We start from the raw sequence: 15,739 nt of genomic DNA, 5'->3' as shown, positions 1-15,739 counted from the left end.
GGGAAATCTAGCGTATGCGTGCTGATTTGGATAAAACCACGGAAAACTATATATCACTCCAAAGCTGATCAATTGAACTTTGCAAAACTATCAATGTTTTTTTATCTTGTTGGATACATAAGTGCTCAGAGGCCTGCAAACTCAATAGTAGCAATGTGTACTTAACTGAATTACCCACTCTCACGTAAAGGCGCACAACCAAACAGACTGCACAAAATCAATCAGGAGATAATAGGCTAACAAAGTGTGTCAGGATTTTTATTTATTCCTATTGGTTTGTGAGAAAACCCATCCTAAAGATGGACAATGGAAAATTTTTGTAGTCGCGTCAGATATTAACACGTCACAGGAAAAATATTTTGAATTTCGTAAAAGCCTGACACACTTTGATGCATTAACATCTGATGACCATTTTGGCCGAATTTCGTTGAAATCTGGCAAATCTACATACCCTATTAATTCATTTTAAGTTGAGAAATTGCGAAAAAACAAAAGCCGTGTTTTCGGCCTTGAAACATTTTCAGAGTTTTCGCACCTCATTAAGATACTTGTCAACACGCTCACGCCACCGGCCAATCAAACACAATGAAGCATTCCCTTGGAAGTTCTGCAGATAAAAAAAAACAATCGAAACTGCCCACGGAAGCATTTAGTCACTGTTACTGTAACATTGTAAAACGATTGCTTTACGGGGAAAGTTCAGTCTGGCGCGAGAAAGCCACCCGCCAAACCAAAACAAAAAGAAAACGGCAGATAGACGCAGAACATGAAACTGGCAGCCCCAGTGGAGTTGACACGAGACACGCACTTCTCACCGCGCGCGCGCTGAGGTTCGCTGCTTTTTTTCAGCCGGTCAACAATGGCGAAAAGAGGCTGGATTGTCGCTGGGATCTTCGATTTCGGACTCCGAACTGATGTTCGACTCTCCACTATCCGATTTCTCGTCCTCAAATTTTTCTGCTGCTGAGGCAGTTATTTTTATCCGGCTTGCTCCGATATCTTTTGACGAGGATGGGTTTGAAAGAAAATCTGACTGGTTGTACCAAGAACCCTTGTCGCTCTCCGCCAGCTGAAGTTTTTTGGCTTCGTCAAATGATTTTTCGACCTTCTTTCATCCAAGGCGACTTTTCTAGTTTCGCTTTCTTCATAACAACCCTTTCCCCAGTAAAAATATTTTGTGATCACAATGTGATCACAAATCACGGCCGTGATCACAGGCGTGACACTCCTTTCACCGTGATCACGCCTTCAGCAATGCGTGATTGGAGTGATCACACCCGTGATCAGGGTGTAATCACTCCACTCACCGTGATTCTCTACAGTGATGGCGTGATCACGTTTGGGTTGGGTAAAATTGAAAATCAAAAACATTACCATCTCATTCAATTAGTCCAAAATATCTGCCCCAGTAAAAATATTTTGTGATCACAATGTGATCACAAATCACGGCCGTGATCACAGGCGTGACACTCCTTTCACCGTGATCACGCCTTCAGCAATGCGTGATTGGAGTGATCACACCCGTGATCAGGGTGTAATCACTCCACTCACCGTGATTCTCTACAGTGATGGCGTGATCACGTTTGGGTTGGGTAAAATTGAAAATCAAAAACATTACCATCTCATTAAATTAGTCCAAAATATCTGTTAACACTAATGGAGTAAAAAAAATCATATTCCAGTAAATTAAAGATGTGGTGTGTAACTCTCTGGTTTCGTGGTTTGTTTTTGTTTTTGTGCGTCAAAAGCTTAATCTGCAATTAAAAATACGCAATGCTTGAATCCAAAATGGAACGCTGTTTTACAGTAAAATTTTACATACAACGCCGTGACATGCGATGAACATGGTGTAAACAAAAATATGCAAATTTGCCGGTAAGATCAGGGGTAAATTTTGCCGCGTAATATGTCAACACAGTCCCGCATAAATTGGATTATGACACCTTCACTCATTCACCGCTTTTCCTACAAAACTTTGTTTTTCATATAGCTAGCGTTCTTTTTAAGATTTCTAACTGCTGTTTTCACGAAACTTTGCATCCCTTTCTTGTTTCAACAATTATCTAAAAAAATTTATCTGAGAAAAATTCGACCTTTCTTCCCTATAAGTAACCTTAAAAGCTGGTCAGAGTCTCTTCTTGGGTGGTCAAACATTACAACCAAACATATGCCAGCTTACAAAATAAGATTTCAAAGCGCACTGCCCCATTTTTCGGCCATAAAATGACTCCACTACTTCTTAAAGTCAACAAACAAAAGTGCAAAAAATAGTAAGCCAAATTTGTTGACATTAACATTGTCAGACGTGTACAGTATATTCCAAATCCTGTATTCAACCCTAGCGATTCCAACATCCACCATCTTCCAATAAGAATCTTTCACGAAGTAAATTCTTGCCAAAAAATCAACAGACATTCTGTGAATCCTAATAAAAGTAAACCAACCGCTATTGAAGATATGACATATACAATGATGGAGAAGATAAAGAACAATATAAACATCAGGCTTATATCTGAGACAGAGCTCTTTGAAAAATTTCTAAAGGCTTAACTTTTCAAAATCATTATGTCAGTGGCGCAGCAAGAACAATCCGAGTATGGAATGCGTTACAACCTGACGTCATCAAGTCTGGCTCTGACTCAGAATTTATCAGTGCAGTATCCAACACACTTCCAAGCTTTTCAATTACTTTATGAATCAATAATATAAACTAGTTTTTTTTAATATGTATTGCATGTATTAATCTATTTTGCGTCCGCTGGCTGCTCCATTGCCGGATTTGCTTTGCTAATGGCAATTATGCTAATAAAAGATAAAAGATTAAAGCAGGGTGCTATGCACATGACCATGCCCCATTAAACCAACTCTCCAAAAAGACTACTTATGGGCTGCAAACATTCAACAACAACAACAACAACAACAACAACAACAACAAAAACACAGCCACGGCATTCTAGCTATACTTCCTTTGAGTAAAGTGTCATTAATGACTTTTAAGGCTCTGCCCTGGCATATCTAATGGATTTGCTTGAATCCTATGTTCCCAAGTGCTCCCTACGAACAGCACAAAGCCTTTTAGCTGTCCTCAAATCTTTCACCTGTACCTATGGGGACAGGGCATTTTCAGTGCCTGCACCGAAATGAAACAAACTTCCCGCAAGTTTAACAATAGCAAGTTCTTTAATTTCATTCAAATCCAAGGTTTATAGAATTTATAGTTTGTCTGAGTTTTACAGATCAAGTGAACTTGTAACATTGTTAGTTTTAGTCATAAGTAGATTTTTTTTTCAATTGTTAGCGCATGGATTTTGGGCCCAGCAAAATTGGCATCGAAGAACTGTTAATTAAACAAATTAAAATTAAACAGCACATGCACAAACGGAAAAATATTTCTGTCACTTAAAATTAAACACTGCCTCCTATATTCAAGTCATGCATTGCTTGTATTTCCCGCAAGTATCGACTTTTTTTCCAAGGAAATTCCAGTACTGATGATTTCGAGTACTTGGTATTGGACCACCCTTTATAATTTTATACTGTATCCGAAATCCAAAATCGCTCTCAATTTTTCCTTGTGTTGTTTGGAGTATTCAAAAACTGGATATTAAGTAGTTGTTCATCGGGCATTTATCGAAAAAGGGCCCATTTTCGTCGCCTTGACCTATGAACTTGTATAAGTGTCCAGCGCGAGTGTCATTTCACCGTTGATTGTCGCTCGAAAAACTAAACAAAGCGCCTCATGGCCGGCAAGGTTTACATTATGCGTAGTATTCGCTAATTTCAATTACTTTATGTTCCACTTTTCACACATCACATTTATCCGTAGAAGGAAGCAGACAGGCTACCGAAAGAACATAATCTTTTCCAAATTATTTGACCATGCCCCGCTATTCTATAAGCTTAATATAAGTAAGCACATTTAAGCTTATTCAAGTCCTTATTTATTAATCCCGGTTTTCTCAAAATTTGCATCGTTGTTTATGGCCAAACTAAGGAAATTCGAGCTTCCTGGTGCGGTGTTCAAAGAAAAATCAAACAACTCTTACCTGGAATTTAATAAATCTCTGATAACAAATGTCCTCGACGAATTCTCTTCCAAATTTTGTTTGAGCCCACAGACCTGTTCAGCTCCATATCTGTAATGCCGTAGATACGTGGTGTAACCATCATTTAGTGGTTTGCCACAGCTGCATTGTGTGCCTCAGAGCCCTGAGCCATACATCAAACCTTTTCGCGACGAAAGCAGTTTTAAATAAATGTACTCGGGAAAAGGTGGAGTCAAAGAATGATTCAGTATTTTTCTTCATATTAACAAGAAAAAGAAAGCATTTTCCAACAACAAAAACAACACAATTTCAAAGTTTGCTATCCAAGGGCATAAACATGTTATAAAGAATAAGATTAAACCATTTAAAAGCTGTATGAAAACATTACTCTTACTCTTTCTTTCTAATATTCATTTTCTCGAAGATATTAGCTATTCAAAGCTACTCTATAAATTTGAGGATAAATAAAGTATATGTATGTATGTATGTATGTATGTATGTATGTATGTATGTATGTATGTATGTATGTATGTATGTATGTATGTATGTATGTATGTATGTATGTATGTAAGCCCTCAATTCAAAAAACAACCGTGCAATTGGCATTTGGTGCTGTTCTTTCGGTCGTGCGGTCATATCTAATGTCTATATGCACAGAGGACTGAAATTAAAACTCTAATAAGAGATACACACTAATAGCCCTTTTCAAACTAATTATAACCGTGCAATGGCTTCTTATGCTGATCTTTCGGTTATGGGGCTGGGTTGGCTTTCGGTCATGTGGTTTGTTCATTTCGGCTGGTATGCATGGGGTTTTTTGTCTGATTATTCGGTTAGTCTCTCAATGGCCCTATTGGTTTCGGCCTTATGTTCACTCCTCTTTCCGTCTGTCTGTCCCTTCCCATATAAATCCGTATGGTTCAGTTATCTTCACTAGTGCTACTAGTGACACGGTTTTCTACAAACAAATTAACTTTTTATGTGGGCTTAATCCTAAAAGTTTAAAAGCTATATTAAAACATCAGAAGTTTTCCCTTCGTGTTTTAATATTAAAGCTGCAATGCTATAGAGAGAGACTTCATCTCTCTCCTCTGATCTGGCACACAAAAACTGCTTTTAAGTCAGTTTTTAATGCTTTTTTAATTAATTTTCTTCTGATTATTATTACAATTTATTTCTTTAGATTAGCCATTTGGTGATCTGTCTCGTATGGAGTGTTCTACTCTTTTACAGATTATCCTTATGGCTTTTTTTCTTTCTTTTTTTTTTTTTTTGGGGGGGGGGGGGGGGGTATATAGATTTACTATGGGTTGTGCCAGCTAATACAGGAATATTTTAGCGCGGATCAAAACTATACAGAGAAAATAGAACTTAGCAAATGCTTTTGGTATCTCGAAAGAAAATTAGGGGTATATAACCATGCATTTTTCAGAGATAATTAAGCTTCAATTTAGGAAAAAATCCCCTCCATTGCTTTATATTTTGGCGCTTTTTTAAGATATTATTAAAATGCGTGGCTACCCCCACTTTTCGTTTTGGATTCCAATAGGTCTTCCTAAGATCTGCTTTTCCCGCATAGTCACATAAATCGCACAAAAAAAAAAAATACTTCGGTACTATTAGGAAAACATTTACTCATTTTTTAGGTTCATCTTAGCACCGAAAATATATTATTCTGCCCCTAATGTAGGAGCCAAATTAGTCCCCAGAATTAAAAAGTACTGAATTTCGTACAGAAATGGCCTAAAAAGAAATCTTTTGAATGTACGGCGTGTAAATGGATGCACAGACACCAATAAGGTATCGGGATCAACTCGTACCTTCGTGAAAATTGTGACGTTCATTAAAGTACCGTCTAAACACATGTGTAAAATCCTCCTGATAGCAGTTGTTTTCCTAATTTGGTACGCGTACTTAGCTAACCATTTGCAAACAAGACAGGGAGCTTATAAGAACTGTAAGTTTTCTCAGTTTCATGAATCCTAAGCGATGGTGAAGGTATTTCTCTTACGTAATTTCGAATTCTTCCAAGTATTACAGGGTGACACGTCTTACGGTGGCCACCCAAAAAACTTTTTTTTTACAAGTTAGCCAATCAGGATACGCGAATTTCATCAACCGTTACGCCTCCTTGCAAAGTCCAACACTCAGGCAAGTGACGCAACAACGAATTATTGAAAACATGTCGTTTTGTATTTTATAGCTAACTTGTTTAAAATGTTTGTTGGGTGGCCACCGTAAGGCGCGTCGCACTGTAAGGTATTAGACACAAAGGGGCTGCTTGGAGAAAAATTTTCGGAGGTACGACCGGAAATACGTCTGCTGTTCGCAGGCTAGGTGACGAGTTATGTAAACGAATTTTTCGCAAACCCAATTATCACCCAATTACCGGACAGTTGTGCAATTCACATTGTTCTAACAAAATACGTCTTGTTATTGATTACGTTTTCAAGTGTTAATGACCCTGTTATCGGGTGTAATTTTCCATGATCACAATTTTTTCTAAATAAATAATTGCACAAAATATTCACTATGGTAATGGATAATACTCCAAAGAGCGGATCCTTTTCGTCTCGTTGGGGAGACTAGCGCTGGGAAAAGAGAAAAAAATGAACCGCAAAAAGGTGATGGAGAGAAAGTTGGTCTACGAAACTATCCACAGTGTTTCTATTAGTAAAATGGGTCAAGCTATTTTGAAGAAAAATCCTTACGAAATTAGAGTTCTGACAGATAAGTTGGAAGATATCGAGATTCACAAGCGAAAGTGGAAGAACGATTTCTGCGGAAGAGTGTTCGACACAAGACAGGAATTCAAGAAAGGTCGCAACAATGACACTCTGACTTTTATTCGATTCAGCAGTGGTAGTGTTGGAGGGAAAGGGGGTTTTAATACCGAATGCAGACATCCACAGCGAGTTTTTACAGCTGGTTTGAAATCGAAAGAACAAATTTACAAAGGAAGAGAGAAATATTCGGAAGCAGCAACATCAAGGAAACAAGAAACTTCGCAGAAATCCGCCAACAGAGAAAAGACTTCTCTTTCCGAAATGGGGAAAGAGAGAAAACTTGCAAAGACGTCAAAGAGTACTTAAATGACAAATTGTCAAGTCCTGTACAATGGGACGACGGGAAATCCGAGCGAGAGCGACAGCAAGGCTCGGTTACTCCTGACTGTATGACGCCATTCATACGTCACTCCTTCAGCGCCTCCACAGTCCAGTCAAACAGGTCGGATTCTGGTGATGCCACCTCCAAGCGAAAGTGTACAAATTGTGTCAAGATTGTTTTAACGGCACATCCTACCAGTCAATCGGAGGATGGTAAGCCTGTGGAAGTTCATGAAGTTGCAGAGATTAAGAAGAAAGATTATTGTGAGACAGAACCACCCAGTGTTCCAGTCCTATCTCGCGAAGAAAGCACCGCACAAAGAATGCCTCGTAAAAAGCTCTCTGATACTCGACCCTGCTTCATTCCCACTCCCCCTCCGCCAGCTCAGAAGCATAGCCATATTTGGCGCACTCGCGTCGACGAAATCATTTGGAAGCGAAGAGTGGTCAGTGGGTTCTTGAATCGAGAAAAAGTCAGCAATCTGCAATGGAAACCTTCGGAGACCAGTACGCAAGGCGAATCTACACTATCACCTGTAAAAGATGTAAGATTTCTTGGTCTCCAATCGTTGTTAGTTCCTGTGACCAAAGGAAAAGTTGAACAATAAATCAATAGCTAGGGTCGTTTTTCTTGCGTTTCTTGAGTGCATTTCTTGGTTTACCAGACACACTTTTTGCTTAATACCAGTCACCGAGCACCAGCGCTGATTCGAGCTGGAGTGTTTGAAAATCTCGAGCAGATAAAACAGCCTACAAAGCGTGATTGCTCTTGGAGGCGTGCCATACCCCGCACACGACAATATTTCTATTTATGAGCTTGTACAGTTTCCTTACATTTATAAGAAGCTCAAGGATTTTAACTGTTTTATTTAAAGTAGTTGTTAACATTGTAAATGATTTGAACTTCAACAGTTCAGAACTTTGCTGGCAGGATAGTTCTTGGTCTTAGAAAGTATGATCACATTTCTGAAGGCTTAAAGTCACTTCAATGGCTTTCTTTTTCTGATAAATTATTCTTGCACGATTCTATTGTGGTCCATAAGTGCATGAATGCCGGGAAGAGCCCCTGGTTATCTTGTTAACAAATTTTCACGTAGATCAGAACTTCATGACAGAAATACGCGATATAACAAAGACTTAAATCTGCCGAGATGCAGATTAAAAACTGGGCAGCGATCTTTTGCCTATAGAGGGGCTACCCTCTGGAACAGACTTCCCAAAGACCTCAAAGAAGTAGAGAACTCTGGTACTTTTAAGAAGAGACTTGTAAATATGCTGTTAACATAAAATTGATTTATCTTTATTTCCCTTAGTAGTTAATTTCATTAGTTATTACATCTTATTTTTTTGCCTTATCTTGTAATTTTAATATATTGTGGCTGAAAAGCCCTGTAAAGGGAGCTTCAATTAACGTATGTATGTACGTACCTATGTAACTTAGGGGTCATGTCATAAGTACGTAAATTATGATCACCTGAGTGAGTGTAGTTCTTATAGAAGGACTGTTTGAGGTGACATTGACTGACTTTTCAACAACTTGAGCGGAAGTCATCCTCAGAGGTTTGACTCTGAAGATGACTTCCGCTCAAGTTGTCGAAACGTGAGTCGATGTTACCTCACATTCCTTCTATAAAGACTACACTCACCCAGGTGATCATAATTTAGGTTCGTATTGTAGTTATTAAAGGAAGTTCGTGATTTGTGTATTTAGTGATAACAAACAAGTTTCGTGAAAAGCTTTATTCATTGTACGACTAATTTCGTAAACTTAAGAGCGACCAGGTCTGAGCAGTGGAAAGTTACCAAGCTTTTTCAGTGCCTGAAAAAGGAGAACGAAGGATTCCAGCAACCAAGCGGGACACCATGCCCAACAGTTATAAGGTGTGGATAGCTGTTCCTACTGTAGGTGGTGTAAATAGTAGTTCCTACTGTAGACAGTGTAGATAGCTGTTCCCACTGTAGACCGTGTCGGTTGTTCCTACTGTAGACAGTGTAGATAGCTGTTCCCACTGTAGACCGTGTCGGTTGTTTCTACTGTAGACAGTGTAGATAGCTGTTCCTACTGTAGACCGTGTCGGTTGTTTCTACTGTAGACAGTGTAGATAGCTGTTCCCACTGTAGACCGTGTCGGTTGTTTCTACTGTAGACAGTGTAGATAGCTGTTCCCACTGTAGACCGTGTCGGTTGTTCCTACTGTAGACAGTGTAGATAGCTGTTCCCACTGTAGACCGTGTCGGTTGTTCCTACTGTAGACAGTGTAGATAGCTGTTCCTACTGTAGTGTAGATAGCTATTCCTACTGTAGACAGAACAGTATAGATAGTTGTTCTTACCGTAGACAGTGTAGATCACTGTTCAGTCCGACGGAAAGCTATCGAAAGGTGTGTTATCGGGGCTGGGGCCCGTTTATCGAAAGACCCGATAACTTCCGGGCCCGATAAGTATATTTTTAAATGTTTTTTCGCCGATCACACAATGATTACAGACATGGTACTTCGCCAAAGTTTTCATAGAATTATAAGATTATAAAATTTAGTATTCAAAGCTAACAGAAATTGACTTCTGTTGAGAAACATTTGTTACCAAATTACTTAACGGGCCCGGTAAGTTAGACCCCGTCCACACGTATCCGGATATTTTTGAATCCCCAACTTTTTCTCTCCGGATACAGCTATCGTCCACAAGCATCCGGCGAATTCGCAAGCAAATCCGGAAATTTTTGACCGCGCTTTCAACAGTTGCATTCGATCGCTTGAGCTTTTCAAGCTTTGCTTTCCTGTAACTTCTCTGGGTCAGGGTCGTAAACTCTATCCCTTTAGTGAGGGATCGAGGTAAAGGCTTTTACTCTGAAACAATAACAACAACAAAAAACAAAACAAAAAAAAAACATTGGAAACAATATTGGAAACATAATATATTGCAACGTGCGGCGCCCGCTTGCGAAAGTAAAATTACTGTATTACGGTGGCCCATATAGGACATCAATATAAGTTTTTTCAAGTCGAATTTTAGATTTTTAATGTCTTTGCGAATTGTGTGTATTTTGTATTTTTTTTTTTTTTTGAGATCCTTTTTGAAAACCATATTTTAGATGAAAAAGTCATCTCAATAAAGATTATGCGCCGATGAAATTCAGACTTCAACATCCCCCCCCCCCCCCCCGGGCAAACCCCGGGCATTTGACTATTTTCTAGCTTTTTCTGTGCCCGGGAGTGGGGAATTTGACGGGTAAGGCCTTCCCGGGGGTGGGGAATTTGACCTTGCCTGGGTGGGGTGGGAAAAATTGAACCGGAAGTGTCGGGTTACAAATCGCTTTTATGGGGGGCGCCGAAGTCGCTAACAGCTATAAACACGTGTTTGGACGAGATGGAAGAGATTAAAGGAAGAGATACAGCATTACAAAAAAAAAAAAGCTTACAAAAAAAAAGGTCTTCAAAAGTGAGAGTGCTTAAATATTAATTATTTTTATAGATTGTATATAAACGATGTAGATTTTTTATACAATGAGTCAAGCTGCGGCTTTGTCCCACAGTGAATAGTGAAAGAAATGAACACTGTCGAATGAAAAACCGCTAGAATATCCTGCCACTCGAACAACATTCTACGTAGCCGGCTAACTAATTAATATGTATTTCTAGTTCTTTAAACGATTTAGTTTTTTTTATGCAATGAGTCAAGCTGCGCCTTTCTCCCTCATTTGTGGCTGCAAAGGTTTTTAGAATAGCCATAAAACAGCAGTGAACAGTTAAAGAAAAAAAAAAACATTGTCGAATGAAAAACCGCCGCTTTGGCTTAAACTGCAGAATACCCTGCCACTTGAACAGTCTACGTAGCCGGCTAACTCATTTTAAATATGTTATTATGTATTTCTCGTTAAACAACCTTTGCCGTGTTTCGGAGTTAGAACAGCTTACACTTGCTGATTGACATTGTCCGACTTAATAAATTCAATTTCCAATCATTAGTTTCAATGTTAAAGTTGTGGTTTTTGTAGTAGCTCATGACAGGAGCCGACAACGATTATTCTTTAGGAGGGGCATTTGACAGACAAATCTGACGATAAGGTAGGGCATTTGAACACCATTTTGGCCCAAGGGGGCGGGAATTTGAACGATCCAATCTTCAAAAGTTCAAATGCCCGGGGTTTGCCCGGGGGGGGGGGGGGGGGGATGTTGAAGTTTCGAGTTGATCGGCGCATTATTGTTACTATTAAATCTACAACTCCGATTTTTAGAACAAAAATCCGAGTTGTAAACCTCGTGCAATTTACAACCCGGATTTTCACTACAAAAATCCGAGTGGTATAATTTCAAATTTTACAACTCCGAGTTGTAAATTCCACGAGGTTTTTTACAACTCAGATTTTCACTACAAAAATCTGACTTGTAAATTCCACGAGATTTACAACTCGGCCGAGTTGTAAATCGCACGAGGTTTACAACTCGTTTACAACTTAAATTTTAAGATTTTGGCATTTCAAAACCTGTTATACAATAGCTTTAATATTAATTTTCTTTAATTCGTTGGTACAACTGATCGCCGTTTAAATGTTTTTGAGTAATCTTGAGAAATGTTTCAAATCTTAGAGTCAGACATTGGTGGGGGCGTAATCACCGGAGCTTGATATAAGCTTTTGTTAACACTGAGTTTGATATGTTCCGGTTTCAGTTCGTCTTTCCCGATCCCCAGAGCTTGCTCACAGGGCATATGAACGCCTTAATTTATACAGACCCTGTAGATCAAGATGGCAGGACATATAGCAAATGAAACCGATACAAAAAATGCTGCAGAGGAATACCAGAAAAGTGCGCTTTCCTTGCAAGGGGAAAGCGGAAAAAGATTCATCCAAACAGAGGTGAGCCCTCAACCAGGGGACGCCATCTTGGATTTAGGCTGCGGTACAGGAGAGCTGTCTGCTTTCCTAGTTGGCCTGGTAGGGCCCGAGGGAAAGGTTATCGGTGTTGATTCTGATAAGGAGCGAATTAAAGTGGCCCGACAATCCTACAGTAAAATCAAGAATCTGTCATTTGTGGATGCGAACGCGTTTGATTTCCCAGGGATGGGCTGTGGGTCGTACGATCTCATTTTCAGTAATCATGTCATTCACTGGATCGCAGACAAACAGCAAGTCTTTAAAAATATGATGGGAAGCCTTAAAATTGGAGGGAAGATAGCCATTCAGTACGTGGATCATCTTGTACCGTTCGTATTAACCGCTTTCAAAGTACTGAATCCTGAGCATGCAGAATACATCAGTGAGACCATGTACCAGTGCGAGGAGAAGACAATGATCGAGCAGTACTGTTCACGCGCGGGTTTCAAAATCATCAATAGCTACGAAGCGATAAGCCCAGAGATGGTGTTTGAAAGTCTCGAGATCCTTCTCAAATGGCTTTGGTCAACTACACATGGTGTGTTTGATCCTAGCGTTGTTACTGAAGAGCGTTTGCAAAGGTACTACCCATACTCTAGCCGAAACGGTAACCCCCCTTTTGATTTTCGCAGTAGCAGAGAAGAATCAGTTGTCTGTCGACTGATAGCCGTGAAGCAAGCAAATGACTTGGCATAAACGTTTTACTGAAGTTAAAAATACAGTCAAACCTGTTTGAGCAGACACCCTCGGGACCCTTGCTAGTGTCTGCTTATTTAAAAAAATTTAAAGGGTCAAATACCATTCCCGTGAACGGAAAGGTGTTTGGCATACCGAAAACAAGATCGACTTATATGTAATTAGAAAAACAAATGTCATTAAAAAAAATAATAACAAATAATAATAATAATAATAATAATAATAATAATAATAATAATTTTTATTAAAAACTAATAATCTCTTCATTAATGTATTCTAAGCAAATTGCTATTGCTGGTTTTATATTGTAGTGCATGGGCTTCATACAGAAATGCTCACCTGTGCACAACAATGATACAATGCAATGCAATGATACAATTAATTGGAATTTTTTCAGTACCCTTAATCCCATAGTTCCAGAAAGCCTATAGTTTATAAGTCCCCTGCTTCTATATAGGCTTCCTTGCCTTTACCACATTTGCTCTTGTAAAAAATTTAGTAGGAGTATTAACCTCTTACTAACCGAGCGCGAGGGCCGTACTGGGGAATATTGGCCCGAGGTCGTAACAGTACGGACCGAGCGCAGCGAGGTCCGTACAAAAACGACCGAGGGCCAATATTCCCCAGTACGGCTCGAGCAAGCTAGGTTAGTAAGTAGTTTATTATATGGCCCTCGGAGCAAGCTTGTTTATTTTAAAAAACGCACTTCCGGTCACTTGAATTCAAAGGGTTTCTGTCGTGACGTGTTTTTGATGACGCGAGCAACCCAAAAAGAACAAGCTACGGTACCACGAGGATAACATGAAAACAAATTTACTGAACGTTTACATGTTTATAGAAAACACTTCAAGAACGATTTGTAGCGGAATTTGGAGAAAATCTTAACAGCTGCGGTTTGTTTTTGAAACTCACAAAAGGGTTTCTTCGATCCCAGAAAATTTACTAGCGCATCACAAAGTACGGATCAAGAAAAGGTTGCTGTGAAGACCATTTTCAACTTTAAAAGAAGCAGCATTAAGTCAATTGTCCTCCTCGCTCTCATCTCTGACTTGGAAACCCAAGTGTAGGGATAAAAACCACCACACAGTTCTTTGTAGTGCAACTGGATTGGAGTCGCCGAATTCTCCTGCCTCAAAAAGAGCATCTTCTTCGTTTTCGTCAATCGCCCGAGCGGCTTGCAGCTCGTTTCTTCTGTCGTGCTCGCGAACTAGTGACTTGTGCTTCGCAGCTACAACTCTTCTCGATTTTTGAACTCATTATCCTTGAGTATGTTGAATGGAAATTTCTTCTCAGAGAAGTATCGCTGTATATGTTGCGCTGAAAACTGGAAAATGTTGCTGGCTCGTATTCCCCATTTTTCCTGCGTACGTTCATAAAAAAAAGAAATTGACAAAAGGTGATCAAGCTCGGACGAAGGTCGGCTTTCAATTGTTTGACTATTCAAGCCATTAGCTTCAATAAAACGGAGTAGAGTGTTCATATCAGTAGACTTCTTCCTTTTGTGTTTTCACTTTTCTGTTTGTTTATAAAATCCCGTAGTTACTAAAACAAGGAATGACCTAAAATGATCTAAAATGACCTAAAATGACCTAAAATGATCTAAAATGATCTAAAATGACCTAAAATGATCTAAAATGACCTAAAATGACCTAAAATGACCTAAAATGATCTAAAATGACCTAAAATGATTTTATTTTTTTAATTTTATAACAAAGACTAGCGAGCAGCACAACAGAAAACTTGTAGTTTATTTCCGACGCGTTTCGTCTCTACTGGAGACTTCTGCAGGGAAATTCCCGATAATTACTGTATCACAACCGCGGCTTTGATTGATGCAAAGTGTCTAGTTTTTCCTCAGCAACGTGATTTTGATTGGTGCGAAGTTCCAAGTTTCGCTCAGCAACGTGGTTTTGATTGGTACGAAGTGCCTAGTTTTTCCCCAGCAACGCGGTTTTGATTGGTACGAAGCGAAGTTCTATGTTTCGCCCAGCAACGCAGTTCGATTGATGCAGCTATATTTTATATGGAACTGGCACAGAGTTATCTTTTATTCATGCGCTACCCTTGACTTGTTAACTGCGTGTTTATTTAAGGAAATAGGCCTTATCACGGTTTTCGGCGCCATTTTGACGAGTAGGCAAACAGGCTTGAAAAAACAGTGTTTGTATGGAAATCCGATGTCAAATAATTTTGATAAAACAACGCTTCTAAAAAATTCGTGAAAGAGGATTAAGAAAAAAAAAATGGAGGGACGTAGCTGTGCCAGAAAGCGTCCAGTCGTGTTTTGAATTTTTCATACATTTGTCTGCATAGCGAACCAGCCGTAAACTGCTACTAAAAATAGTTCGCGGGAAAAAATATCGAAAACCGTGATAAGGCCTATTGATGCACAGATATGCCTTTACATTGTTTACAAAAGCGTTTTATCAGTGTTTACACAAGTATTTAGCCTTGTCGTGTGGCTTTTAATGTGCGACCGGAAAACGAACCCGAAAAAAATTGGTCATGCAGTGCCGATATTTTTGGGTCTTTCAGACCGACCAAAAAAAAAAGATCCGCTCTAGTGCGGTTTGTTTACGCAACTTTGTCATCGAATTGGCTGACGCGCAACCATCGGCACTTTTCGAGTCTTCTTCTGACTTTCCGGCAGTTCACAGCAGCTTCCTGGTATCAGCCTTTACTTTGGTAAGCACTCAGTTCTGTAATTCGGTAATTTTATCTTGGTTTCACTTCATTTAGATCATTTAAGAATATTTCAGATTTATTTTAGATCATTTTAGGTCATTTTAGATCATTTTAGATCATTTTAGGTCATTTTAGGTCATTTTAGATCATTTTAGGTCATTTTAGGTCATTTTAGATCATTTTAGATCATTTTAGGTCATTTTAAGTCATTTTAGATCATTTTAGGTCATTTTACGTCATTTTAGATCATTTTAGATCATTTTAGGTCATTCCTCGTTTTAGTAACTACGTATAAAATCCTCAATGGCTTCCTCGGCTTTCGCAGATGCCTGC

General features: G+C 39.1%; 1 protein-coding gene across 2 annotated transcripts in view; it reads right to left on the bottom strand.

The window, feature by feature from the left end:
* The window catches only part of LOC146468846 (BRISC and BRCA1-A complex member 1-like), a 59,717-nt gene that overhangs the window by 7,968 nt on the left and 36,010 nt on the right, over positions 1-15,739 (bottom strand). The gene's annotated exons all lie outside the window — the stretch shown is intronic.

Source organism: Pavona decussata, unplaced genomic scaffold (genome assembly GCF_977016875.1).
Source record: "Pavona decussata unplaced genomic scaffold, jaPavDecu1.1 SCAFFOLD_128, whole genome shotgun sequence".
Classification (NCBI taxonomy): Eukaryota; Metazoa; Cnidaria; class Anthozoa; order Scleractinia; family Agariciidae; genus Pavona; species Pavona decussata.
This window is presented reverse-complemented; position numbering and strand designations above follow the sequence as displayed.